The following is a 26,392-nucleotide window of genomic DNA, read 5'->3' as shown; positions in this document are numbered from 1 at the left end:
GGGAGCAGGATGTGGGGGCAGGCTCTGTGCATGTGCATGTGCATGTGCATGTGCATGTGCATGTGCATGTGCATGTGCATGTGCATGTGTGAAGGAGCTGCTCTAGGGGACAAGGAATGACCTCTGCTATCTGTGAGCTATTGAGAGGTAAAGGGACAGGAACGGCAGCTCTGTATGAGCGTGTGTGCGAGCTGCTGCAGGTAACAGGCCAGGGGTGGGGGCTCTGGGAGCATGTAGCAAGCAGGGTGGGAGCACTGGTGCTGTTGTGTGCTCCCATGCAGCATGTCCAGCCATGAGACCAGGAGAAATCCTTGGGCTGTATGGGATATCACTGCAAAGGCCCCCCCCCACCTCCTCAGGGTCATTGTGATGCCTCTGCTGTCCTGTGATGGTCTTGGTGCCCTATTTCCTTCAACAAGTCCTGGCTCTCAGCAGTCTGTCTATGAACAGCAGGAAGCTATTTCAGGGATGCCCTCACTCAAACCAAGCATTTATATTTCTGGATGCTAATAATATCCCCAGCAATCCAGCAGTGCCAGTTTAGAGGGCCCCCAAACATTCTACCCTGCAGGTAGGGTAGGAAAAGGGCATGGTCCTTGAATTACAGCTCACTATGGTCGCTTATGGGAAGGCCTCAGAGCCTAAGGAATCACATATGTCCTGAAGCAGCAATCACTTCCTGCCATTTGCCCTGTGTAGGACAGCTCCAGGCCTGCAAACTCCTGCAGGGCACAGGCATTGGCATTCAAGCATCCTTCAGCGTTCTCTCGCCTTCCAGCCAACCTTGTCCTGGGTGGCCACCTGAGAGAGATTCAGTGATACCCTCAGCCCCTCAAAGCTCTTCCTCTGGTCAATGCATGCCTAGATTCAGCAAGAGGAGTAGCCTCACACTGGACAGGGCATTATGTTTCCACACGGATGCTTCCATCTTCCATCCATCCTCCACCTGCAGGCAGTGGCACAGCTCAGCCCTGCTGGGGAGGGACCCTCCTCCCGGCCGGCTTGCCCACCTAGATTTCAAGCCAGCATCTGACATGCATTTTGACACAGCCGTGCCTCCCCTCTCTTTTCCCCACTACCTTGCCTTGTTTAGAGCCTGGTTTTTTCTTCCATTGCCAAAACACAATGACTGTTATAATTAACAGATTATCTCAGTGCGACAGCTGCAGTCCTTTGAAAATTAGGTTGAATAACAGGATCCTGCCGTATGGTAATTTCTTTTCATCTCTCAAATATTTTCTCTCTCTCTCTCTCGTTTCTACCTCATTTCTATTTTTCCTTCTTTCTTTCTTTTCTCTCTTCCCCCCTCCTACATTCCACCAGCTCCCTGACTGCACGAGCAGCATCTTTGGGGTGACACAAGCTGAAGGGCTCTCTCTGCCTTGATCAGCTGTTTTCATTCCCCTTTTACTACCACACCTCACAGAGAAGCAATGCTTGCAAGCAAGTTCATAAACATATCAGGAAAATATGTGTCCACCAGAGGCAGCAGTCAGGAGTCCTCTCTAAAGCCCCACTGGTTCAGCAAAGCAGCCCGGGGAATTTCATGGGGAGGGGAGAGGCTGGGATGCAGCAGCCTGAACCACTGCATGCAACTTTGCCACAGGGAGCTGAGTGCAACGTTGCAGCTGAGTGGTTTGCACAGAGTTAGCCAGGGTGCTCTACCCACCCACTACCCCTCCGCCTTCTTGCTGACTCAGTATCTGCCCCTGACTCACCACTTGCTCACTGAATGGGGACTGGCAGTACTTACACGGCATCCTTCTCTCTCGCTCAGGCAATAGCTGTGCCACTTACCACCCCCTTTCCCATTATCCACCTACATCTGTCTCTCTACCGACTCAATCAAACCAAGACAGCCAGAAAAGCAGCTTGCTGGGGATTCGGTGTTTCAAAACCAAAATAAGAACTGCTCCCAGCTGGACCCAAATTAGAGGCTCTGGAAATCTCCTCCTCCAGGACTAGAGATCCCTTGGCCCTAGCTGTAAATGGGACTGATCCATTTGCAGAAGTGGCTGGACTCCTCAGTTTCTGCTTGGGCAGATGCACCAGCACACAGCGTTTCAGGCTGTGAGGATGACCAGCCAGACATGTGGGATGGGTCTATTGGAATGGTGTCCGGCATTTGGCAACTGAAGGGCTTCAAGTTCATTATGTTCTGGACTCAAGAAGTCTGCAACTTTGTTGTTGACTGCACCAGGAGCATTAGTTAATTATTGTCAATGCCTGGCTTGAACTCATGCAAAATGCCTTGGTCCTGCACTGCTTATTTCAGCCATATCTCTAATCTGTACAATATCATCTGTTACACTTAAACACCTTTTTTTCCTTCTGAAAAACAGGGAAGGATTCCTCCATACAACATGTCCATCACAGCCTAATGCTCCTCTGCAGAAACCAGTTCTAGCTGGGTCCTGGGCCCCCTCCTGCCTCCTCAGCACAGCCATTTCCTTTCCTCCCATGGAGTTCCACCTCATTTATTTCTTTAATCCCAACTCAGTAGAACAGAAACTCTTTGTCACCATTATTCTGCCAAAAGCCAAGTAGTTTTATAACAAACACTCATCCATTCTATTGTATTTCAGCAGTCTCCAGCAAAGCTTCTCCTCGTCGTCCATGATCTCTCTCTTTTCATCCTTTGCCATCCTCAACCCCGCATTTTCTCTCTGCTTTCACTCCAGGCCCTGTGATAGCTTATGGCATTTATAGCACATCTCCTCATTCATTCACTGTCACTTACCCAAATGTTACCTTCATTTATTAATTCTTCTTTTTCTAGTAGCATCCCTCTTCTGAGTGCTTTGTACAGTCCTACTTACGTATCCAATAATAGTATTTTCCCAATGAGTGAGTCATATACCCCTTTGCTGACATTTAGAATTCTCCTTGTTCTTTGAAACACGTTTATTCATTCCCCATCTCTACAATTATATATGTCTACTCATGGCGTTGCATTTCCTACAGCAGCTGTGCAGCGAACAGACAATTCGTGCCAATAGCCCAGCAAAATACTTTTTCCTCCTGGTACCTTGACATCCTCCATTTTAATTATGTAGGCCAAAGCTAATTCAGGCTATGATGCAATCAAAAATGGGGGACAGCTCAATTTTAAAAACACCCCAGCCTTTCCTTTGTTCTTGCTCAGTCCAGTTTTCCATCTTATTTCCCCACCTATTCTCTGCTCCGCCTCTTTCGATGCTGTCAGTAGCAGAGTACATGGAGGCTTCAATTTTTATTGGGCCTCTGATTTCCTAGGTACTGAAAATATTTTCAGTGAGAAACTGAAACTTTGCTTCAGACTGTTTCTGGGCTGAAAGGACCAAAAAAACAAAGGAGCATTACTCAGCTAATACAGGCACATAAATGTCTTACCCACTCACCCACCCAATAGGTACTTCATGAGCAGGGAATGATGCTTATTCCCCTAAATCTCTCTCCAGGTAGCCCTAGAAAGCAATTAATCTGGCAGCCCCTCCTTGTTCCTTACTGTGGCCCTATTCCTTCCCCCCACAGTTCTTTGCTTTCTTTGAGTCCTTAGTCACCCTTGCATATTCCATATTTTATTTATTCCTTGCTACTCCTCTTAATCTGCATAGGCCAAACCCTAAGCTCCGGAGTCACCCTGACTCATTTCCTGCCCAGGAAAAGCAACGTTTTATATCAGTGGGAAAGCCTGTGATGTCAATCTGGACAGAGACTGATTCTGCATGGGGACTCCCGCATGATTATTTCTTGTTCTCACTCATTCAGGTCTCCATTTAGCAACACGCTTAAGCATGCACCCAACTGTAAACCCATGCAAGTCCCATTCAGCTTCTCAATTGATTTCTTCTGCAACATCTGTGTTGATGGTTCCCACATCTTCCAAACACAACAGATTCTCCCTCTGTGCTTCCTCTTCCTAACCTTTCTGTTACCCACTCACCAACATCCTTCCTCTTGCTTTGAGAAATTCAGTGGTTTTCCCTTTTTTTTTTCCTTTGCTTTTCTTATTGGATTTTCTTATTTTTGCTGCTGCCAGGGGAGTCCAGCTTGTAATTTCCCCTCCCTGTTCCTGAGATTGCTGTGTTGAATAAAACACTGACTTCCCCCTCTTCTCTCCAGAATTCTGAAATACTGAATTGGGCCACTAAGGAGGAAAGCTATTAGCCAGGACTGCTGTCTCTGATGCTGAAACGGAGCTGGCAGCAATATTTACAGGCAACTTTGAAAGCTCCAAGGATGGCTTGTGGCCAAAGCTGATGATATCCACCCCCTCTCTTTTTTTAATGATGTCTTCCTATGACTCAGTCTGGTCCATAAGTCAAAATAAGATTTTTTTTTTTACCCATCTTCCCTTTAAGCAATGAGAACAAGAGCCTAAGAACAGAACAGTGTAGCATCACGGACAGGACACGTTACGTCACGAGTCATGCAACTTGGGGTGTCCTTGGTAGCTTAAAAAGAAGCAGAACAAAAGGCGTGTGTCCTCTTTCCGGAGAATGAGTTTTGGCAGAGCTAAACTGGCAATTGCCTGAGTTTTCTAAACTTAGTTTTATCTGTAAGCAAAGCAAGAAACACGCGGGAAGCAGAGACACGGTGACCTCAGGGGCTCATGACTTCCTAGGCTCAGCAAGGAGCTGCCATGCCCTTTATTATCCAGCATTGCACGCAGGCAGAGCCTGGAATAAAGGGAAGGTGTCGGGGAGCTGTGGCAGCTGTTTCAGAGGGGGCTGTGCTGTACCAAGCCAGCCTGCCCACAGAGCCATACCTCTGCCTCGAGCCACGCAGTCTGCAGCGACAAACAGCCATTCAAACGCCTGATGGGCGAGCACTTCAGCCCGAGACCACTTCATTTGCTCCTTGCCTTCTCTGTCTGCCAGTGGCAGGGAAAAAAAATGCATGTTTGGAAATTGGCAGTGTTGTGTATAGCATTACAGGCTGGAGTTATACTGACTGCTAGACTTCTACAGGAAACAACAAAAAAAAAAACCAAAAACACCAAACAAGCAACAACCAAAAAAACCCCACAAAACCCAAAACACAAAAAAAGCACCACCACCCTAAAAACACCCCCCCCCCAAAAACCCCAAACCAAACAAATTAAGAAACCCAATAAACAAAAAAACAAACAAACCCAACAAAAACCCAGGAAAAAAAAAAATCCAGAAGAGGGTAGCAGGCTGAGAGCTGCGAAGAAGGGTGGGGTGTGAGCGGGGGAGAGCCAGGCAAGGAAATAGGGAGAGAAATGAGAAAGTACTGTATCCAAGAGTAGATACTATGATGATAGGGACATTAAGAATATGATAGATAGGCAGGGAAGGAAGGCAAGCAGACAGAGGAAGGTGCAGAGAAAGAGACAGAGACGAGGGAGGGAGAAGGAAGAGAGAGAGGCAGAATTAATTTAGGAGGAATATACTGAAAACATAATCTTCTCAACAGAGTTAAAAAAGAGAGTGAGAGAGAGAAACAAACAGCGACAGGAAACTGAGAAAGAATAACTTTTTTTTATGAGCTTGTTAACATTTGTGAAGTTAAGTAACCCTAAATTTATGCCATTAATTTGCATGTATTACATTTTTTTTCTGTGCTGCCAGTTTATAGTCTCTGTGAAACCTTTAAAAAGTGGCTTTTTTTCTCCTTTTCCCTTTGCCTGTGTTAATTAAGGCTTGTGATATATGTATATTTTTACACTGCTGCTGTGTTCTAGCATTTAATCATGAAATGGCCCTTTTTGCCTTTTCTTTGGGGTGCTCCTGCCTCATCCTTTCAGCTGCACAGAAACCTGAGGAGACCTGCAGGTCCATCCACCTGCACTGATCTGCAAGCATGCCTAGAGCCAGACTGAGATCCCATGATCCCAGGCTGGGATTCTCTCTGTCAAGCAAGGCAGCTTTCACAGCAGGGAGAGGATCTTCATCTACTGAAGGGTTAACAGTTCCAATGCACTGGGGCATTCACATTGCCATACTGAAGCACATGGTATTTACACATTAGCAATCACTGGGGAGCCATAAATCAGATTCTGAGGGGAAATCCAGCCAAAGAACACAGTGAGATTCCTAATGAAGGAAGTCACAGCTAAAGCTGGGGGAGGCACAAGTGACAGCTACCCTCTAATCAGCTGCTGGAATTAAAGGGGATGCAGGTCATCCTCCAGGGCTGGAATTATCCAACCTAGGATGCACATAGAAAGATCTGCTGTAGAAAATGCAAGTCCAGTTTCTCCCCTGCTTCCAGGGGACTGTACCACGCCAGTTCTCAGGGGCAGTGTCCCTTCTCTCCTCCCAAGGACTCTTCTTTCTGGGCAGACAGATCTCTCTCCTAAGCACATTGCTGACTTTGGAAGTGCCCAAGGCCAACACAAAGCATAGCTGGTGGAGCCCTTTTGGCAGCTGTCCCAGCGAGCATATTTCTGAGCTCAGCTGGACAGGAGTCCTGGTCCTAAATGTGCTTTGATTGCTCTGCTCCTCTCCAAAGGCTCTGTTTCTCCCAGCTGTAAGCAGAGTTTGCTGAAGCAAGAAGCAGGTTGCTAAGTCTGGTTTGGATGCTGTTTGGTCCTTAGTGGAGCTGATGGGACTCATCTTGTTAAAAGCCAGCTGAGCTGAGACCATGAACATTGAACATTGATTCAGACCTAATCACCCCCCATGGGAGTCACAGCAACTGGAGGAGGGAATATGTGGGATTGCTGGTCACAGCAGAGGTGGTGTTCCTTCCTCCCCTATGGAGGAAGCTTGTGATGTCCTTGGGGTCTGACAGGCATATGAGAGGTCTCTGGAGGGTCTCTGCTGAACTGGAGTTGGGAAGGAGAGGTAGGGGAGACAGGCCAGGCTTTCCACACTGTCATTTATTTTGCCATATGGGGGTGTTGAGCACCAGAGAGGATATTCTGATTTACTCCCTGGCTTTCCGTTGCTGTGGCAACAGGAGAAATACAGGCCAAACCAGGCTGCATCTGCAATGTGGTGCTAATAGGGAGTTTGGATTCCCGTGTGTGTGTGTGTGTGTGTGTGTGTGTGTTTGTTTGTTTGTTTGTTTGGCTGTTACAGGAGCCACATGGTAAAAAAGCACCGCTGCGATGAAAAGGGAATGAGGTCTGAATTGTACCCAGACAAATGCACCCTCCTCTCATGCAGCAGCCAAACAGTCATGCATGCAGTCCTACTGACAGCACACGGCCCAGGGAGCACCAGAACATACATGTGGCCTTTCTTCCACCACAAGTGCACCCCTGGAGCTGGGGTCCTCAGCTGCTCTCCCACCCTTAAAAGAAGCTGGACTTCTTATTTCATAGGTACAAAGCCCCAGTACACCAGACACTTTGTAGCTGGGCTCTGAAATGGAGCTAAGAGTCTACGGCCCCCCTAGAGTCAGCAAGAGAATCTCCCCTGCCGTCAGACCCACACATGCCAATCAGCTGTGATTCCAAGGGATCACAATCCCCCCACTGGTTACTGAGCAAATACTCCTCCCTGCAAATACTCCTCCAGCGCATCGTAGTGACAAGTTCTTACTTCCCCCCCACACACACTCCCCAAGCTGATCAACAAAACAAACTCAGCCCTTTCTCAACACTCAAAGCCCCGACTGGGGGAGATGGCCTTCCTTGCCAACATCAGAGTGAGCCCTCAGGTCACAGAAGTGGCGGGCTGCAGATACCAACTGTGTGAGCTCATGAGTCTGCCAGCACAATTCCCACCCCACAAAGCAAGCTGTAGAGTACAGTTAAGTACAGCCTCTTTCCTTCCCTCTCCTCCAGCCTGCTGGAACCTGAGTACCCTCAACCTAAACACTGGCCTCTGGAGAAAGGCTCCATGTCCACTGCATCCAAAATATTGGTCCCAGAGACCACCTTTAGGTTAAGTGGAAGGAAGGCAGTTTTTCAACTGCCCCTCATGGCCCCAAAGCTTCTCCCTGCAGCCCCGGAAGCACAGAACAGCCTTGTAGCAAGACAAAGTTGCTATTCAGCCCTACCATGATCTGTTCTTCCTTATCCCACAGTCCATAATAGGCAGAATATAGCATAGGTGCAGGGAAGAATGGCCATGTAATAGGACAAGGACATGGTTTGCTCAGGCATAGAGATTTTGGAGCTCCTGGAAATCAGACTCCTAATCAGCTTTGGGGGTCCTCTGTTGCAACTTTTGCAAAGGAGGAGCAAAGTCCATGGCAGAGATAGACTGAATTTCCTCAGTCTGGCAGAGCAAGAGCCTGTGAGGAAGGATTTCTCTATGAGGACAGCACACTTGGGGTGAGACACCAGCAAAGACAAGGGATGCTGCTGAAAGGCTGGTGATGCCAGTAACCTATTGGCTGCTGCTAATAGTGACACTGAGATAAAAAAGGTGTGTGTGGGGGGGGAAAGGCACTAAGGTTGAGCTGGAAAAGATGAGGTGATGAAGATGAGAGGCTCTCCAGGTATGAAGAGCTTCTACAGAATATTGTGCAGAGAGGAGATTTCCAGCTCAATCCCAACGAGGACAGCCACAGGGAATGTGTGGTGGCTACTGGTGTGCTGCAGGAATGCTGTGAGTTTGCAGAATGCCTGTCCACCCAGGGTGTGCAGGAGAGGTGAGACAGGATACAGATTCACCCCCCTTGACTCCTGGCTGCCTTTTCTCTCATTATTCCTGAGACTCCATCTGGCCTCACTATTTTTACACACATACATATTTAAAAAAATAAAAAGAAAAAAAAAGAAAGCATAAACACTTAATTTCTAACCTAATCAGCCCTTCTCTCACTAATTAGTACCCTCTGAGCACATCCACAGGCTGTGAGAGACACTTTGGGGCTGATAATGACCCCCAACCTGCAGTTGCATATGCTGAAGGGTCACTAGAGCCAAGAGCAAGCCATGGGGAGGCAGGGAACAGAGCGACCTCTGTCATTGTTTTTTTCCTCTGAAATGTGGGATGGTGGAAAGGGGTCGTGTGGTTTTTGGCAGGGTCCCTTGTGCGTGCAAGTGTGTGTGTTTGTCTGTGAGAGAGTGAATGTGTGTGTGCATGCATGTGTGTCAAGGAGGGGGGAAGCTGGAGAGGTTTGGAGGGAGGGGACTGGAACAAAATTCTGGCACTGAGCCCGAACCTGAAACACATGCCAATTTATGCCTCTTGCTGGTGGTAATGAAGGGCTCCGTTCAGGACACACGGGACACTAATTAAGGGGCTTCAAAGGCAGCTTTCTGCAGAGTGCTCTCTAAAGGGGGGCTGAGGGGAGGAAGGAGCACAAGAGGGGGGTGTTCTCCACTCAATGGAAGACTTCTGGCTCCTAGTGCTGCTGGGGAAAACACTTTTTCTTTCTCGCTGTCTCCCATAGCAACTCCTACCCGTGAGAGCTGAGAAGGTGCAAGCATCTGGCAGCTCTGGGCCAGCCCTCAGCAGCCAGCAGGCAAGGCAGGCTCCGGTATGCAAAGGTGGAAAAGCAGCATGGCAGAGAGAAAGAAAAGAAGAAAAAGATGGAACTGGGGAGGCAAATCGGTGTAATTACAAAGGTAGCACCTACAGCAACAGGAGTTGCTGTTAGTCTTCAGGGATTTGCAGGGACGAAGCTCTGGATCACTGCAGATCAAAACTCCATAGCTGAGCCTTGTCAACTTCATCCTATGGGGTTATTTCATAGGAAAGTGTGGGTGGGGCAGATTTTGAGAACAGGACAACGGGCAAGGCTGGGAACATGCCTCCATCATGTCAGTCTGGGCACAAGGGCTTAGCTGGGCACCAGAGACAAACAAAAAATGCACAGGCACCCAAAGAGCTTTAGCCCACTTCCAGGAGCTTCACAGACCTTGGCCCTACAATCTCTAAGCATTGCAGATTCACTCATGGCTGTGTGTCCCCATGTCACAGGAAAGGAGCCAGGCCACGGAATGTGTGACATGACTCAGCCATGGTCACCAAAGGAGGTCTCAGTTCAACTCTCCTGCTTCCCACCTGTTACCTTTCCCTCACACCTGCCTGCCCTCCCTCCACTGGAGTAAAACATGAAACAGCAGCTCTGGTGAGAAACAGGACTGTGCTGAGATTGATGAAACGGGGACAGAGTGTGGGAGGAAAGAGAAGAATAAATTGGCAGGGAGAGCAACAGAGTGTTAGTGAGAGACACGAAGAAAGGAAGAGTGAGAAAGGTGGTGAGGAAGAGAAAAGAGAGAATAAAGAGTTATCATGGATTATAGTCACTGGGCCATGCACCACACAGAGAAAGTGAGGGAAAGAAAAGAGAGGTGATATGAGCACATGCAAAGGAGAAGTGAGAAGTGGCTCACAAAGAGCAAGAGAAGCAGACGGCTTGAGAGATGAGCAGTGTTTCACTGATCTTGCTCGACAGCATGTTGTCTGCCATCACTCACCACCCCTCAAGCTGCCAGAATGCCCCACAGCTTCCCTTGGTTTCAGACAGAGCTGTCTTCTCTACGCCAGGAAGTCTCAGCACCACACGTGGATCACCTGGACACAGCTCTTTGGGAGTCAGGACCAGTCCAGCCACGGTGAACCACAAGTACACATTATTTAACCAAGGCCAAGTGGAAGGCTTTTAGTACCACTCTAATGCTTCTCCACAATTGTTTAGTTTTAACTAAAGTAAAGCTAGTTTTTCAAACCTTTCTGCCTTCTCCTGTTCACTGTCCTCCTATGCACCAGCCCACATTTAACTGCTTATTCCGGATGATCTGCTCCATGTCTCCCATGTTCAGTGTCACCCGGCCACAAGCACGGCCACCTGCAGCCCAGAGCAGTTCAGCAGGGCTGTGCCTGCCACTGGAGACAAGGAGGGAGGAAGCTCACCCTGGAAGAAGCACCTGGGGTGAAACTGGATGAGGTGGGGCTGAGGCCAGTGACTGCCCAGAGCAAGAAGGACAGCGCAAGGCAGTTCTTAACAGCAGCTCTTGGGCAACAGGCTCCACATGCATATCCAGAAATTCCCTGGTTTTTCTTACTACTGCCCAGCAGTAGTAAGAAAATGGTGAATCTTGCTGCCCAGGCTGAGCAGTTTCTGAGAAGAGGTGGTCAGGTTCCTAGGCAGGCAGAACCAAAAGGGGGTTGGATGCAGAAACACATTATGGTGCTAGAATCAGCCCTACAGCAGGTCTTGCAACTGCCTGGGCTGAGGAACATCTGGGGTCTGCTCGGATCTGCAGAGAAAATAGATCAGCCTCCAGGAGGTACAGGCACAGTCTCAGATGCAGTCGCAAGACACAGCCTTGGAAGAGCTTAGCTCCATCACGGACCCTTGCCTCATCCAAGCATAACAACCAGGTCAGACAAGTTCAGGGCACTCATGGGCCTGCCTCCACCCATCTCACAGACCACCAAACACCTCCCATCAGCTGCAAACAGCTGCTGAACCTTTACAGGGAAACCCACCAAAGATCAAAATCAAATGGGAGAACAGAGCTGATCATCAGCCTCTTCTGACCATAGGGGAAAAAACAGCCAAGACATTCAGGTTCACAGAAAAACCAGCCTTAGTTTCCATGGAGAGAGGAAACAGGAACACTCTCCAGCTTCCCCCATCATTTCCCAGTTCTTCCTTCTCCCCCCACACCTCACCTTTCTGCCCTGTGCAATCCAAATTGGACACCATGCCAAAGACAGATAAACAAGCAACTAGTGAATCACTCTTATTAAGATTGAACTTATTATTTAAAAAAAAAAAAAAGAAATACTAAAAATGAAAAACAAGAAAAGAGGGAGAGAAAATCAAAGCTGGGATTACAGGCTTAGCAAGCATGAGTGCATATTCAGCCTACACTGTTCCCTTTGTGACTCTGTCACACTGGTAGACTGCTAAGAGAGTTATACCATTACTAACATGACAGCATTGTCCTATACAGCCTGGATTAGAAATCCCAGTGGCTGTGTGGAGGGGAAAAGTCCCTTGGCAGTGGCAGGTACTTGGCCTCATGATGCCTTCCACTCACAGCATGCTGGCCAGGCAGGGAGAAGTATTCAATTATCAGACAGGCTCTGCCTTTTCCTAGACCAGCTTTCTTTCATTGTCTGGCTGCTTTCTCCCTGGCCAGTGATGCCTGAGAAGTCTGTCACGCAAGAGAAACTCAAGATGGTCCAGGCAATTCCTGAATCAGGCAGACTTCTCACAGCTGAATCCCTGTTCCTCCTCAGAAATACACAGTCTTCTCCAAGTATGGATAGGATTCAGTCTTGAAGGTGGTGAATATCTCATTCACGAACAGAGGACCTCCAACAACTGCCTGGAAAACTGGATCTCCTTGTTCTTTGCTGGGCAGGAACATCAGTCAGTTGTGATTCCTTCACATTTCTCTGGCCTAAAAATCATCCTACTGAGCTGAGACTGATTGCCCTCATTACTTCCACTTCTTAAGCAGGACCACGCCAGTTTTTAAACACATCAAAGACATGTATGTTGCTCTGATGCATTTTTCAAAAGCTTCCTTTTCCAAGTAATCCCCATATAAACATCTCCCAGAACAAGACAGCAATCAGATAATCACCCATACCCTCATCCACTGTTTGTACCCTTTGTGATTCCTTGGGGACTGTGTTTCCTCACTGAGACAGTGGTGTTATAGGGTGTCTGTGAACTGGCACGGATCGACAAGAAAAAGGCAGCTGGCAACAATAAATGCATCACCCCAGCCAGGATGCAGAACCTGCATCGTGGCTGGGGTGATGCATTTATGAGGAAAGGTCATTGTGTAAAGTGGTCTCTCATTGCTTTGGCAGCAGCCAGCATTCCAGCTTATGTGGCCACCAATGCTGGGGCTCAGCTTTGGTACCACTGAGGGAAGATGAGCTGGATGCTGCCTGAATTGGCTGTGTCAGTCTCTGGGTCTTCAGAGAGGGAAAGAGGAGCTGGAGTAAGAAAGGCAGTGAGCTGAGAGGAGGAAAGAATTGGGTATGCAGTGCCTGGAGGGTGAGGGTCAGGACCAAGAGTAGCAGAAGGAGCTGCCTGGGACAGCTGCTCACCCAGATGGTCCCCAGTCTGTAGCCTTCAGATCTTGCCTTAGCTCCAGCCCCGTGGCTGGTGCTTGTGGCCTCATCTCCCCACATCTCTGTTCTGCAGCCAGTAAAGCCACTGGTGGGGCAAGCTCTGTACCTCTGCAGGAATTGGGGCAGGGACCATTCCTCACTCACAGAACCCCAGTGCTATCTTCTCTGTCCCAATCTAAAGAGATAAGGGAAAAAAACCACAGTTTTTCTTTCCAGAGCTGCCCTGGGGCTAGGATACAATATTTTATGGCCCAGTTCTTAGCCTATTTGCATTTTGTATTTTTACTTCAATTGCTGTTTGTTTCAAGGCATTTGGGATGCCTAATGATTTTCAAAGCACTGTTTATTTTAATCCCTCTAATTTATTAATAAATTAGTTGACCTCAAAGTGCTTGGGAAAGAAGGGCAAGGAAGTTGTAACCAGTGCTTTGAATAAAGCATCAAACTGTCATATGATCACATCAAAGCAACAGCAAGCAGATCTCTTTGTTGGCTATATCATGATACAGCCTCATAGGTCCTCCAGCGTGGTGTCAGGTTTCTTCATACATGTCACCCTGCAACACTACCAGGCTCACCAACTCCAAGGATGAAGTAAAAAATAGCAATGCCCAGAGGCAGCTCTGTCTGAAAAGTCTGCCCCTTCTCACCCTCTGCGTGTTGTGAGAATGTAACATGCCACAGTGGTGCAGATAATATAAACCATGCTGACATCCACGTGGCTGTGCAGGCAAGGTTGTAGTCTTCCCATAAATCACAGGTGCACTCAGCTTCCACTACACTCTCTTCAGCCCAGTGCTCTGTGACAAGGCTACAGTTTCACTCACAGGACAGTCCCTGAAAAAAGAGCCAGCATAAACCCTGTTTATCTTGCAAATGAAGGTTGTAGAATCTCTGCTAGTTGGTCCCAACAGGAACATACCAGGTTTTCTTATCACCAGAAAGCAACTGACAGATCCTGAAAATCCTAGGGACTGCCCTCAAGTAGCTTTTCCCATCTCCAGGGAAGCTGTGAGTGTCTTCATGAGCCTGCCCCCATCTAGGGCCTTAAGACCACATAGTCTTTTGCAGCTGACAACTTCATCACATCCTCACTGCTGCAAAGTCCATTTGTTCTCAGTGGTCCCACTGAGATAAAGATCCCCTTTCTCCCTTTCTCATGCTGACCTGTCAGCATTGAACACGTTGGTCATGGGCTAGCATTTGCCAGGGACACAGGACTCAAAGGAAACAGAAGCCTCTCTCTTCTGTAGTGGCAGGGCTTGTGCTAAAGGGCTGAGGTGATCCCACAAACAGCTCTCTGAAAGCAGCCTGAAGTTGCTGCTGGTTGTCATGATGAGTTAGTTGTGCTAGATGTATTCCAGAAGCACCATTCTGCTTGGGAATAGACAATGACTACTGTTTAGAGGGGGTGAACACATCCTGCCTGAATGAGCTGATTACAACAGCCAGCAGGGCTGTCTGGCACAAGGGGGACCACCTGCACTCATGTTCTCTTTCTACTTGTGGATAAATTGACAGAAACAGAGATGCCTTAAGAAAGGCAGTGGTGGGATAGAAGCTCTTTCGCACAGGATGCAGAAAGAACAAAAACATTTTTGCAGTGTCAGTTGCAAAGCAGATTCCAGAGTGGATCTCCTTGCTGATATCCACAGGTGCTGTCAGTGCCAATGCAGCCTTAGCAGAAGTGAGCCCAGCCTGGCTCTGCACCCATCTAAAGGCAGGTGCCTGCACGCCCAGCATATCAACACATTTGCAGGAGAAGTGTATCATCAGGAGTGCAAGGTCAGGCACCTTCCCGGGATCAGTGGTCACAGCAACAGATTTCTCCCCTCCCCACCACAGATTAGACCCACAGCTCCAGGGACAGCTCCAATTCCTGCAGAAACATCCCTGCTGAGCACTCACTGTGCATTGCCATAGCTCCAGTACCCATATTAATACTATTTTTGCTTCTATTCTTTAAGTAAAATCCCCTTTCTCTCCAAGCTGCATGTCTCATCTGATGAAGGCAAACCCAGGACCAAGGGCTGACTACCACAGTGCTGGCTCCACACAACTTTGAAGGGTGCCAGGCTGCCAACAGAGCATCCGTGCTCCATTTCTTCCTTCCCTGACTCCCTGCACTCCCACCTCCTCTTACCAGCACAAGAAGGGCCACGTGGGGAGGAACTGAGACTGCTCACCCTCTTTCCTAGCTGTTTCCCGTCTCCTATCTCCTCCCTGTGTGTGGACACCCTGGTGGCACCTACGCACTCACTGGGAGGGCCACCAGAGACATCGTGTCTGCCCTGCCCCTGGTACTCAACATCTGACAAATGCCCTTGTTTTGAGGGCATTTCAAGCACTCCAGCAGCCTTTCCCTTTTCACCCAGACCCCCAGAGTCAACAGGCAGCAATCCATGCTGGGCAGGAAGAAGAGGCATGGCATGAATCCCAGCACTCCGCTCTGTGTTGTGGACAGGGCATTATCTTCACCCTACAAAGAAGGTGTAACTCTGCTCTTGGCTTGATTGTGGGCACTCAGTTGATAAAGTCAGGTTATTACCTGCATGCTCTGGCAAGACACCAGCTCTCCTGTCTGTCTGCCCATCTTCCCTGGGGCAGGGACCCCCCTGCTTTAGCAAAGCCTGATCACCCAGTGAGTTTGCCTGTGTGGCAGAGGAAATAGAGATCTTCAAAACAGGATTTTAATTGAGTCCTCAGCTTGATGATCTACCACTTAAAGAGAAAGCCAAGGTGGATGAACCCTGATCTTTGCTCTCAGAAAGGTGCACCAACAAGTGATAAGGACTTTGGAGAGAAATAACAAGGAGAACAGCATCTCTTGGAGCCTTCCCGAGAGGAGCATAACCAGCTCATGTACTTAAAGCTTTAACCTTTCTCATTCTCCCCATAGGTCTCTTGGTGTCTTTTCTTCTGTTGCCTCTCTGATCCCTGAGCAAAGAGCACAGCCTTAGCAACCCAGCCTCTACAGGGAAGTCCAAAAAAGGCCAAACCTGCCAGGATCATGCCTTACTTGTCTAAGGGCACAGGGAAGAATCGTCTGCCTCCAGGATGCTTTCCCCAGCAGTGGCAAACACTGAGACCTGGGGAAAAGGAGCAGAAGTTGGCCAATATAGAGATGCCTCCCCAGGCCTCCCAGACAAGTTGAAAATGGTGGATTTTGTGAGCTGGCCGAAATTTACTACAAAATTATTAAATCTCACAAAATGATTCCACAAGGATCCTGCCCAGCGTTCACTTTAACTGTGCTTCATTGTTACATTTCACAGCTACACACCGGGTGCTTTTCTGCTGGGAAGAAAGGAGGGCTGTAAAAGGCCTATCCATGAACGAGAGACTGCTTTGCACAGAGTGCTCTCTCTGTGGGCAGGGAGGAGGGCAGGTATTTCTTCTCCATGCTCCTCAGCAGGAGTGCACAGTAATGAACATGCTGGGAAAGGCCAGCAGCACTGAGTGAGGCATGTGGGTCTTTGTGTAAGAGATGCCAGCCAAAATGAAGAGACCATTCCTGCATTAAATCATGTTCAGTGTGTCCATAAAACTGGTGAATGCAAACACCCTGTTGTGAATGTTCACATGTGGCGTGCCCACGGTGGCCCTGGGACGTGTCCCCAGCCCGTGAGCATGCGAGCCTGCCTCACGGCGGGGTGCGTGTGCATTGTCTGGCTGCCAGGGCACCTGCCCACTGGGGAACTTTCCATTGAAGCAGCTGACAGCTGCTCTCCTGAGTTTCCTGGACACCAACAATGTTTTCCCTTTTCTAATCTCCCCAATGTAAATCCATTCACAACGAGTGCCTAGAGACTTTTAATTCCATCGGCATTAAACTCACTAAAACCTCTATTACCAAAAGCTTTTAGGATTTTCCCCAGAATCTACGAGTCAGGTTCATAACATGACAGAACTCCACCTCTCTAGGGTGTCTGAGAAATTAATTCATGCTTTCAAAACGCCAGGATCACTGACCAGACATTCAAAGTATCCCCCTTGCCATTAGTAAGCTCGAGTTGCTGGTAAAACAGGGCTCTTGCCAGGGGCTGAGCTGTCTTCTGAAACATGTCTGACAGTCTGAGAGGAGCCCCCTCCCTGTACGAGGCAAGAGCAGATCACCTAACAGCAAAGCAGTGAGGTTCACTGATGCTGTGTTAAAGGGAAGTGGTTTATTTCAGTGCTGCTTTGCTGCATTCATAGAGTGAAGGTCTGGCAAATGTATCACAAGACCAGTGCTCCCCCTGTACCAAAATAAGTGAGAAGGTAGTGTGGTCTCATCTCAGTGCTGCCCACAGGCAGGCACTGTAAAAGCACAAGGATTATCCAGCTACACCTCAGCAGAGAAGGTGGCTGGGTGCCGAGACAAATTGAAAGTGGTTGTGGTGGAGGGGTCAGACAGCTGTGAGTCAGTGAGTGAGGTTTCTAAATGCTGTAATACTCCAGCGATGGTGCATTTATCCTTTGGCCCTGGAGGTTCATTGGCTGCTGTAATAGAGCAGAGAGATGCAATCATCTTTTGATCCCAGAGGTCTTTTTCGGTGCTATAATAGAGTAGTGATGATCAAGCCATCTCCAAAGACTTGGGGTTGCTGGCACACAGCATGGGTGACGTCAGTGTCTCTCAGCCCCCACAGTCCCCAGCTCCTGGATTCCAGGAGAGGTGTTGAAGGTGTTGCTTCCAGCCCAGAGGTTTGCAGGGGCTGTGGTGATGTCAGCTTTGACACACTGCCAAAGCTCCCTCTGGCCTCACAGGAACTTTTACCCTCATGGAAAGGTGTGATACTGACCCCAGGTCTCTTGGCACTGGGACACAAGCCTGGCTGCTCCCACTCTATTCACATCAGCTGTGGTGGGTGCAGCTCCAAGCTCCCCACCAAAACAAATCACAGCTCTAAGAATACAAGAGAGCTCACAGAGAGCCAGCAAAGAGCAGCATGCAAAGATGATCCCCAGTGGTTTTTTGTCTATTTTCCTGTGCAAGTGGTCCCTCTGCTCACACCTCATGGGCTGTCCAGGAAGGAGTCTGGGATTTGTGTGTAGCTGTACACACATTTGTAGCTACACACAAATAGCTAGAAATCAAACAGGCTAAGTTAGCCAAGCTGTTGAAGATTTCAGCATCCTATATCATGGACTCAGGGAAAAAAAAATAAAATAACAAGAATTGGGACCATACTCCTGGGTAGGGAATGCTGGAGAGGGAAGATATGTTTGTAGACTCAGGTCCTTACACTGAAGAGAGAAGTAGTCAAATAAGGTTTCAGGGTTTCCATAGGGTCAGGGATTTCTCTTCTCATTTCAGTCCCAGCAGATTTTTAATTCTGGGCTCCAGCTTGGCCTGAAAATTGGAAAGTTTGCTGGATACCCTGTTATCCTGGCACCGATTCCTGTATCCATAGTTCAGGTGGAAGATGGAAGCATGTGCAATTTCCCAGTAATGTCTGGGAACGTTGCAGGTTAGGTTTCTGATCTGAGGCAATATCAAGAGTTTAGGTGGGTTTGCACCTTTTCTGTGGCAGGGATGGGGTTTGGTTTTCCCCAGAACCGAGTTCCAACTCAGAGGATGAAAATTCTCCTTCATGCTATGGACTTCAACATGATTAGACATGAACAGAATTTCACTGCTGATGTCCCAGCAGGTGAGATGTACACAGGGAACAATCATTCCAGGTCAGAGAAGTGTCCACACTGGCCCTCAGGAAAATATATCACTGGAATTTGTAGGAGAAAAGATGGAAAAACATCAAAGCAGACAAATGAGGGATAATGTACTCCTGTCTCAATTTTCTTATTTGCTGCTGTGAGTTGCAGGCTAATATAGGCTCTGAAGACTGAACCTGCAGGTTCAGGCTCCAAAACTGGGCTCATCCTTAGTTAAAGCTCACTGGGGTACTCTCATTCTCCACAAAACACAGAAGTCCACTATGAACCTTTCTAAATTCTTGGACCTGACAAATCCTCATGTCTTTAGACCTCCACAGTTCAACCCAGCAAACCTAAATCCCATACATTTTAATTTCACTGTGCCTTCCTTCACTCCTAGGTGATGAGGAAAGGAAGGACAGATATCCTCATATGTCTCATAATTTCATTTCCTCCCACCATACACTTCCAGTCTGCTGTCTGACACGAACAACCCTTGTCTTCTCCCTGTCTTCACTTGGGGGTATTCAGAGGTTTTCTGTCTCCCCTCAGAGGCCCTTCAGTTCTCCAGCATCCCTTCAGAAAAAGGCTGACCCGTGTTTTGCTTGCTATTCTAAATGAAGCAGCACTGCAGGTGTACCAAGAGCTCTTCCAGAGCCCTCTCTACCCACAGCCTCTGCATCCAAACAGCTGATTTGCCTGCTCAAGGGCATCACAGCATGAGGCCGAGCTCTGCAAAGACATTCACCCTCATTTTCATTTGGCTGAAACTCTTGATTCAGGACCTTTTCGGTATCTAAAGAGTTTTGATACCGAAACACATTACTTTGAACATACCAACACATTACTTTGAACATACCATTACTGCCCTGAACACACATTACTTTGAACATACCAACATTCAGTTTCATTCACCAGAGCACAGTGTGTTCATTTAACTTAGTTCTCTTTCCCAGGCATTTCCCACAGCCCTTTCTGTCCACAGCCAACATAATAATTTTGTCTCATCTGCTGATTTCCATATGGCATATCTCTCCTCCCACCTTTCCAATTCATTAAACAATAAGGTAAATCACAAGGGATTTAGAAGAGAACCTGGAGGCCACATTAACCTTTTGCCATGGTGAAACTTGACTGTTTAATCCCCTCATTCTTTCAGTCTCCTACTCAGTTTTTGATCTATGTCAATATTTTGTCTCTCACAGACTGCTTAGCTTCTTTAGCAGCTCAAGTGCAGGATCTTTCAAAAGCCTTTTGGAAGTCTAAATACGTTATATCACTTGGTTCTCCTTTATCCACTGTGTTATTGACACATTCAAAAAGTTGTAGGAGATTAGCATGATGCAGTTTTTCCCTGCTGAACCCACGCTGGATAGGCCCTATCAGACCACACTCTTCCAGATGTCTTCAAGCACTGCTTTTTAATTATCATTCCCACCAATTTAGCAGACACAGATGCAAAGCCTACTGATCTTTAATTCCCCAGATCATCACTGAAGCCTTTTTTTAAATATAGGTACAACATTTGGTCTTCTCCAATTCCCCGAATCAGTAGCTTTTTTTTTCCACAAGAGATTGCATATTTTTGTTAGCAGCTCAATCACTTAAGCTCCTTCCAAACTCTCGGATTTAACCATCTGGACTTGATAACTTATTGTTCATGGAAAGGGGGGGGCGGAGGTTTTGTGTTGTTGGAGGTTTTTTTCACTGGGTTTGTGGGTTTTTTATGAGTTGCTTTGTCCCAGCACCCATCATTCTATCGGTGTATTTTCCAGCAGATCCTCATTTAAGCAGATATAGGAAAAGAATCTCACAAATACTGTTGGTAGGGATAGCTGATACAAGAGAAATCATAAGAGAATTCAGCTCCCCAGCAACATCCTAAAAATGGAGATACTGAGTCACTTTAAGCACAGGAGGTGACTGGAATTGATCAATGCGAGTTTTCTTGGATAACATCCACTCTGTTCTGACCAACCAGGCTAGTTTTGCTCATTTGTTTGGGTCTCTTGCTGAATAGTGATTTCCATCTTGACCCCAGTAGATTCAGGGCAGGAACAGCGCTAGCTTGATTATATACAGCCTAAGGTGTGATGAAAAGAAAGTGACCTCAGTGCTGGGGGATGCATGAACCTGGGAGGAGATAAAACCCAGTGAGGATGAAAGGAAGTAAATCAGAAGGTGAGCAGAACATTGCTGGGCTGTTAGCTCCAGTGATTGCCTTTCAACTGCATCAGCCACAAGCTACGAAATGTAATGGGCAATGCTGGAAAACTCAAATAAGTAGCCCCATTATATGAGTGTTCCTCCCTTTGTGCCAGACTGGTTCTCCATATATTTCACCATGCTGGCTGGCTTTAAATGGCATGGCAGTTAAGAATAGGGCACAGCCCCCTGGTCCTGATGTGCCACTCACTTTAAGCCACATCTTCTGCTGGTCCTACAACAGGGAGTCAGGGTGGAAGCTTGAGATGGAGAAGAAGGACCCCCAGGTTTATGTCAGTTCACCTGTCAACCTGCCTGCAAGCCAACACTGGCATTCAAGTTTCTGGAAACTATCACAGCCCCATCAAAAGTGACACTTAGAACATCTGTATGAAATCTACCTACCCTGTGACAGACCTGGCATTCCTACCTTACCTGACAGACACCTACTCAAGTATATTTCATAAAAGAGGAAGAGAAATTTCCATAAATCCCTCTTATCTATTTGCTGTTGTTCAGTTCTTGTGGGACATGTTGATGGGGCAATTGTAGAAAAAACTGTAGAAAAAATGGTGTAGCTTGTTGAATTCATTCCCTGCAGACACTGCCTGTGTGGGGCAATGCGGCCATAAGTTTTTCTGGAGAGCCATCTAAAGGCAAGTCTGTGCCTCCCACTAAGGCCTCACCAACATCCCTCCAGTACAGAGCAAGGCAGTTCTCAGCAGTGCTGGGCAGGACATTCACTTCCTCTGGCCCCATGGGGTGAGGGCCTGGAGGACAGAGGACACGAGGAGGGGTTTCTCAGCCATGTCCCCTCCTCCATATCAGGAGCAGAAAAACATCTGCAAGGAGAAGGCATCTCAAAGCAGGATAATCACAGGCTGGCTATTCACTTAATGAAGGAGGTGGATAGAAGATGAGCAGTTTACTGTGCAGAGCTGGTCCTCCTGCCACAGAGCTTTTGAGACCACATCCCTGCCCAGTACAAATGTGGTCAGGTCAAAGTCTAGTCTGTAATATCAATATAAGATACTTCCATACCACATTGTGACTGCAGGGACATGCTGCTCTCTTTCTGCCTCCCTTTCCATTGCTTTTTCCCTTTGCTGCTTCTATCCTTTTTCTCTCAGGTCCTCCCTCTTTCTCATGTAAGTGTCTGCATCCTCCTCATGCCCTGTGTGTCTCAGATTCCCCTTTCCCTCTGCAACACCTTCCTCCACTGCCTGCAGGTCTCCACCTCCATGAAGCAAGAGAGGGCTCACACTGGGATGAGACAGAGAAGGAACTTGGGGAAGAAAGAGGTCTTCTTCCAGCTTAGCCTCCCCACACACCAGACACAGCCCTGCTGAAGGTGCCTCTTTGGGCTGGAGTGAAGCAACGTGGACACTCACACAGATGGTGTTCTACTGCATAGGGCATGAACCAGGCAGGAAGGAAGCACAAATCCCATCCAGCTGCTCTTCTAGCAAGGCTTTTAAATTGTCTCACTCTCTTCACATGCACTGGTCTGTCATGTGTGTGTGTCTCAGGGCTGTCCTCAGCCGCCTGGCAGTGGCTGTGCAGAGGGTGCAAGGGGGAGGTGGAATGATGGGGGTTGGGGATGGCCAGCTGCCAGTCATGGCCTGTACCAGGGTCCCCTTAGTCCCCTGACACACACAGACACGTGGCACGGCTGCTCGGGGAGGCCCAGCCAAGAAGCCTGTCCTTCTCCACTGAATCTCTACTCTGTTTCCCAAGTGACAAGCCACAAACTCCCTTTCTCTTCCCAAACAAACAGAGGCTTGAGTGAAGCGCTGCCTCGGCCCTGGCACGCAGCCCCCCGGTCATTACAGATTCTCCTCCAGCATCCAGCCCCTGCGAATGACAGCACTCAGCCATGTCAGCAGAGGCCACAGGCTGTACCTCTCTGTCCCCACAGCATCTCTCTGTGCAGCCTCAAGCATTGCTCCTTCACATCCCTACTCCCCAGCCCCCTCCTCTCCCACTGTGTTTGTGGCTACTGCCCATCCATGTAAAGGCAGGGGAAGGTGCGACACAGCACAGTGACCAGGGTGAGAGTTTGCTAGGATTAGGACCCTTAGCAGCAAGGCTTGGTATACAGTGTCACCTCTTGACTTTAACTTCCAAAGCTCATTTTGCTACGATTTACGGTAAAACTGACTTCAGACTGCTAAACCTGGTCAACAAATTCTCCTCCCAATCACCAGAGACTTGCACACATCCACACAAAACCATGAGGCAAATCACCCCTCACCACCTTCCTGCCCTTTGGCCCTTCAGCACAAACAAAATTACCTCCTTCAGAAAGACAAGTACCTGAGTGGCAGACCTGGAAAAAGTCCCTGCAGCATAACAGTGAGGGTTTACACTCATACTCTGTCCCAAATGAACCCCTGCCTCCAGTGGGGCTGGCTCAGCCCGTGTCCATGGTGCAACCCCATTTTCTGCCAACGTGATCCTATGAGGAATGATAATGCCTCTCCTGGAGCCTGTGCACTGACCTGTGGAGTGTTCAGGGCTGGAGAATAACATTCTTCTGCTGAGACAATGCTTCCCTCCCCTTCCTCTTCCTCTTCAGCAAGATGCCTGCCCTCCTCCCAACCAATGCCACCCTCTCCAGCATCTGCCTGGTGTGGGACATGGCTTGTTCCCAGACTGTAATTTAACCCTCTTTCAGACTGGCTCGCCTGACAGGAGGGACTGAACCAGGCTGGCTGCAGCATGCAATTACATCTGTCAGATTAGCCATAGCATGCATGATCCAGAGCACGTGCCAGATGTGGCACACAAACAGCAGTCGAGCCAGCACCAAGAGAGGGTTGTGCAGACAGATAATACCCAACACAACATAAATCTTGCCAGTACAGAGTTAAGCCAACATTGTTTTCTAAACAAATCTCAAACAGCAGAGTGAATTCATACTGGATCAGCATTTTCTACCATGTAGCTGCAGCAGTTTTGACCCAGTACCAAGCTCCCTAGAGCTGGATTTATTGTCTTGTCCACCCTGAGTCAGTGCCAAAGCCAAGTCCTGAGAGGACTGAGGAATTTAACCAATGCCAAATGACTTTGGAGGCTCCATATGGGAAGAGCTTGCTTTCTTCTGCAAACTCCTCAACAATGACACAGAGTGTGACTGCATGGGCACGCTCCCTGCCAGGCTCTGGCCAGGAGGAAGAGTGACAGATCAACAACTCCACAGTCACTTGTCACCCACAACGCACACCTGCACACACCAGAGAGTGTGAACCACAGGGGAAAGGATCACTTCACAGTGTCACCAGCTGGCACCAGCATCCAGAAACAACCCCACCAGGAAGCATCAGCCCTTCCCAAGGCTGACCAAAGCTGCTCCTGCCCAGCATGGTGGTCACATGGGAGAAGTGAGGAACAGGAAAGAGGGAAAAGCAGGGCTCAGGGCACCCCAGAGAAGGAAGAAAAACAGCAAGCAGCAGCAAAGAGAAGTTGAAGGCAGCAGTTTGTGTAGAAGGGTAGGTATTGGAGTAGTGAGTCAGGGGCATTGAGGAACTGCAGATGGGGAAAATTGATGACCGGGTCCTGCAGTGACAGCAGAGAGATGCAGGGAAGATGCAGTGGAAGATGTGCCCTCCGTGTCAGCACTGCCAGGTGAGACCTGGGCAGGAGGGGAGCAACCCATCACCTCCTTCAGGGGACACCACACCAGGACCACTGTGGGGGCTGCACAGTAGCACTGACCCTGCCAGTCCCTTCCCCTCAGAGAAACACAACAGCCCCCAAAATGGGACTCTGAAAAATTCTGGTCTCTGCCAGAGTCTGTTCAGAGCCTGAAACTACAGCCTGGCAGGTTGCAAACTCCCAGACCTCTCCTTTAAAATCCACTCCTCTGAGGTTACCCACTACTTTTCCAGCAGCTCGTTGCTTTAGGATCTATTTTGGAGAGAGGCATCTCCAGGCACGTTCATGCTCCTTGAGGACTGGCAGCACGTCTGGGCCTGCCCAGGCACTGGGAGAAACAGCTGCTCCCACCCCCCTCCCACCCCCACACCACAGCAGCTCCAGCAACATGGAGACATGGCATGGAAATAGTGCAGCCGATCTTCCTGCTTTCCCTGCAGAAGAGCTGAGGAAAGGGGCACTGAGGGCGGCCCCAGGCAGCAGGAGGCCCTTTCAGGTGCTCCCAAGAGCTCTGCGCCCCAAAATGGGTCAGGCTCGGCACAGGGCCCCTTCACTGCCTGTGCAGGGCACACGGCGTTCCCAGCTTATGAAACACACTGTCTCCAGTAGGAAAACATCCCTTCCAGTTGAGAAGGAGCACCAGGGGACAGCAGATAAGCAGTGACAAAGAGCATGCCCATCACCCCAAAAGCTGTGGCAGGCTGGGCTGGGTATTCAGAGGAGGTACCTGGCTAGGAAATGGAGGCCAGCATCTTCTGTGGGGAATCGGAATCCCCAAAATATCTGTGAGATGAGGAGGGAGAGGGAATCCTCCCTCTGTGGCCCACTCCCAGTAGCATGATGCCCACTCCTGCTCTGCTGCAAGCTGCATCCCTGAGGTGACCCAGGCCAGGGCTGCAGAGCCCAGCTTTGCTGCTGGTCAGGCTGCAGCAGAGTCAGCCTGGCTGCCCCTTCTTCTGCGAAATAGGGGAGGTGGAGGAAAATGACGAATGGAGAAGAGCAGACAGGTGTGTGCCCAGGGAGGGGTGGGAAAGGGGCGGAATGCACTCAGGACTGCGTGCGGGGGACCTGCAGGGTGTCCCTCGGCCGCTCTGCAAACAACCCCTCCCTGCACATGCATGCAAAGCCGCAAGGGAAAGGGCTCAGAGGGGAGGGAGCAGCTCTCCGTTGTGGGGAGGGCGCTGATGAAAGCCAAGATTTTGTTTGCAGCATAGCAGAAACCGCTGCCCTTCTCTTCCCTCACACCTCTGGGGAACGAGCAATGAGAGGGAGGGAGGGCAGGATGGAGAGAGGCACAGACAGAGGTGCCAAGGTTGGCTTACCTCGCAGTGCCTGCGCTGGGGGTGCCGGCTGCGCGGGAGGTAAATCCAGGGCTCTGCTCTCCTTGGTGAGTGCTGGGAAAGGTCTCTGTTCAGTCACATGAAGGAGTGGCCTGTGAGTAGGGGCTCCAGCTCACCGCTCGATCGAAGCTGCCATGGATTCATTGCGAACGACTTCGCCTTCTGTGAGGAGAGGAGGAAAGGGGAGGGAAAAAAAAAAGGAAAAAAACCACCAGCTTAAGACTTGGAGGGTAGATTCACTTCTTTCTTAGGTTTCCAATGGCAACTGAATATGCCACATATGAAGATCCAGGGTGTGTGTGTGTGTGTGAATGTGTGTGTGTGGGAGGGACGGAGAGATGCACAGCTGCTGAGTCCACAGGCAGTGTAGGGTGTGAGCAAGTCAAGGCGTATCGGTGATAATGGGAACAGACAACTGGACACGGGCAGCAGAGTAGACAGACAGCCAGATGGAAAGAGACTGTAAGCATGGGAAAGAGGTTGGTCTGTATGCTAAGAGCCTGGCTGTCCCACTGCACACAAAAGGAGAGAGCACCTGACCCAGCACAGGGCAAGGTGATGACTGAGCTGCTCCGGCAGAAGGTGAAGTGTGCCTAC

General features: G+C 48.9%; 1 long non-coding RNA gene across 1 annotated transcript in view; it reads right to left on the bottom strand.

The window, feature by feature from the left end:
* LOC108961539 (uncharacterized) overlaps positions 1-26,392 on the bottom strand; it is a 49,244-nt gene that overhangs the window by 6,718 nt on the left and 16,134 nt on the right. The window contains exon 2 of the long non-coding RNA XR_001989858.3: positions 25,778-25,957. This is a non-coding gene — a long non-coding RNA (uncharacterized LOC108961539). The remainder of the gene's footprint in view (positions 1-25,777; positions 25,958-26,392) is intronic.

The sequence above is a fragment of the Serinus canaria genome, chromosome 1A (assembly GCF_022539315.1).
Source record: "Serinus canaria isolate serCan28SL12 chromosome 1A, serCan2020, whole genome shotgun sequence".
Lineage (NCBI taxonomy): Eukaryota > Metazoa > Chordata > Aves > Passeriformes > Fringillidae > Serinus > Serinus canaria.
This window is presented reverse-complemented; position numbering and strand designations above follow the sequence as displayed.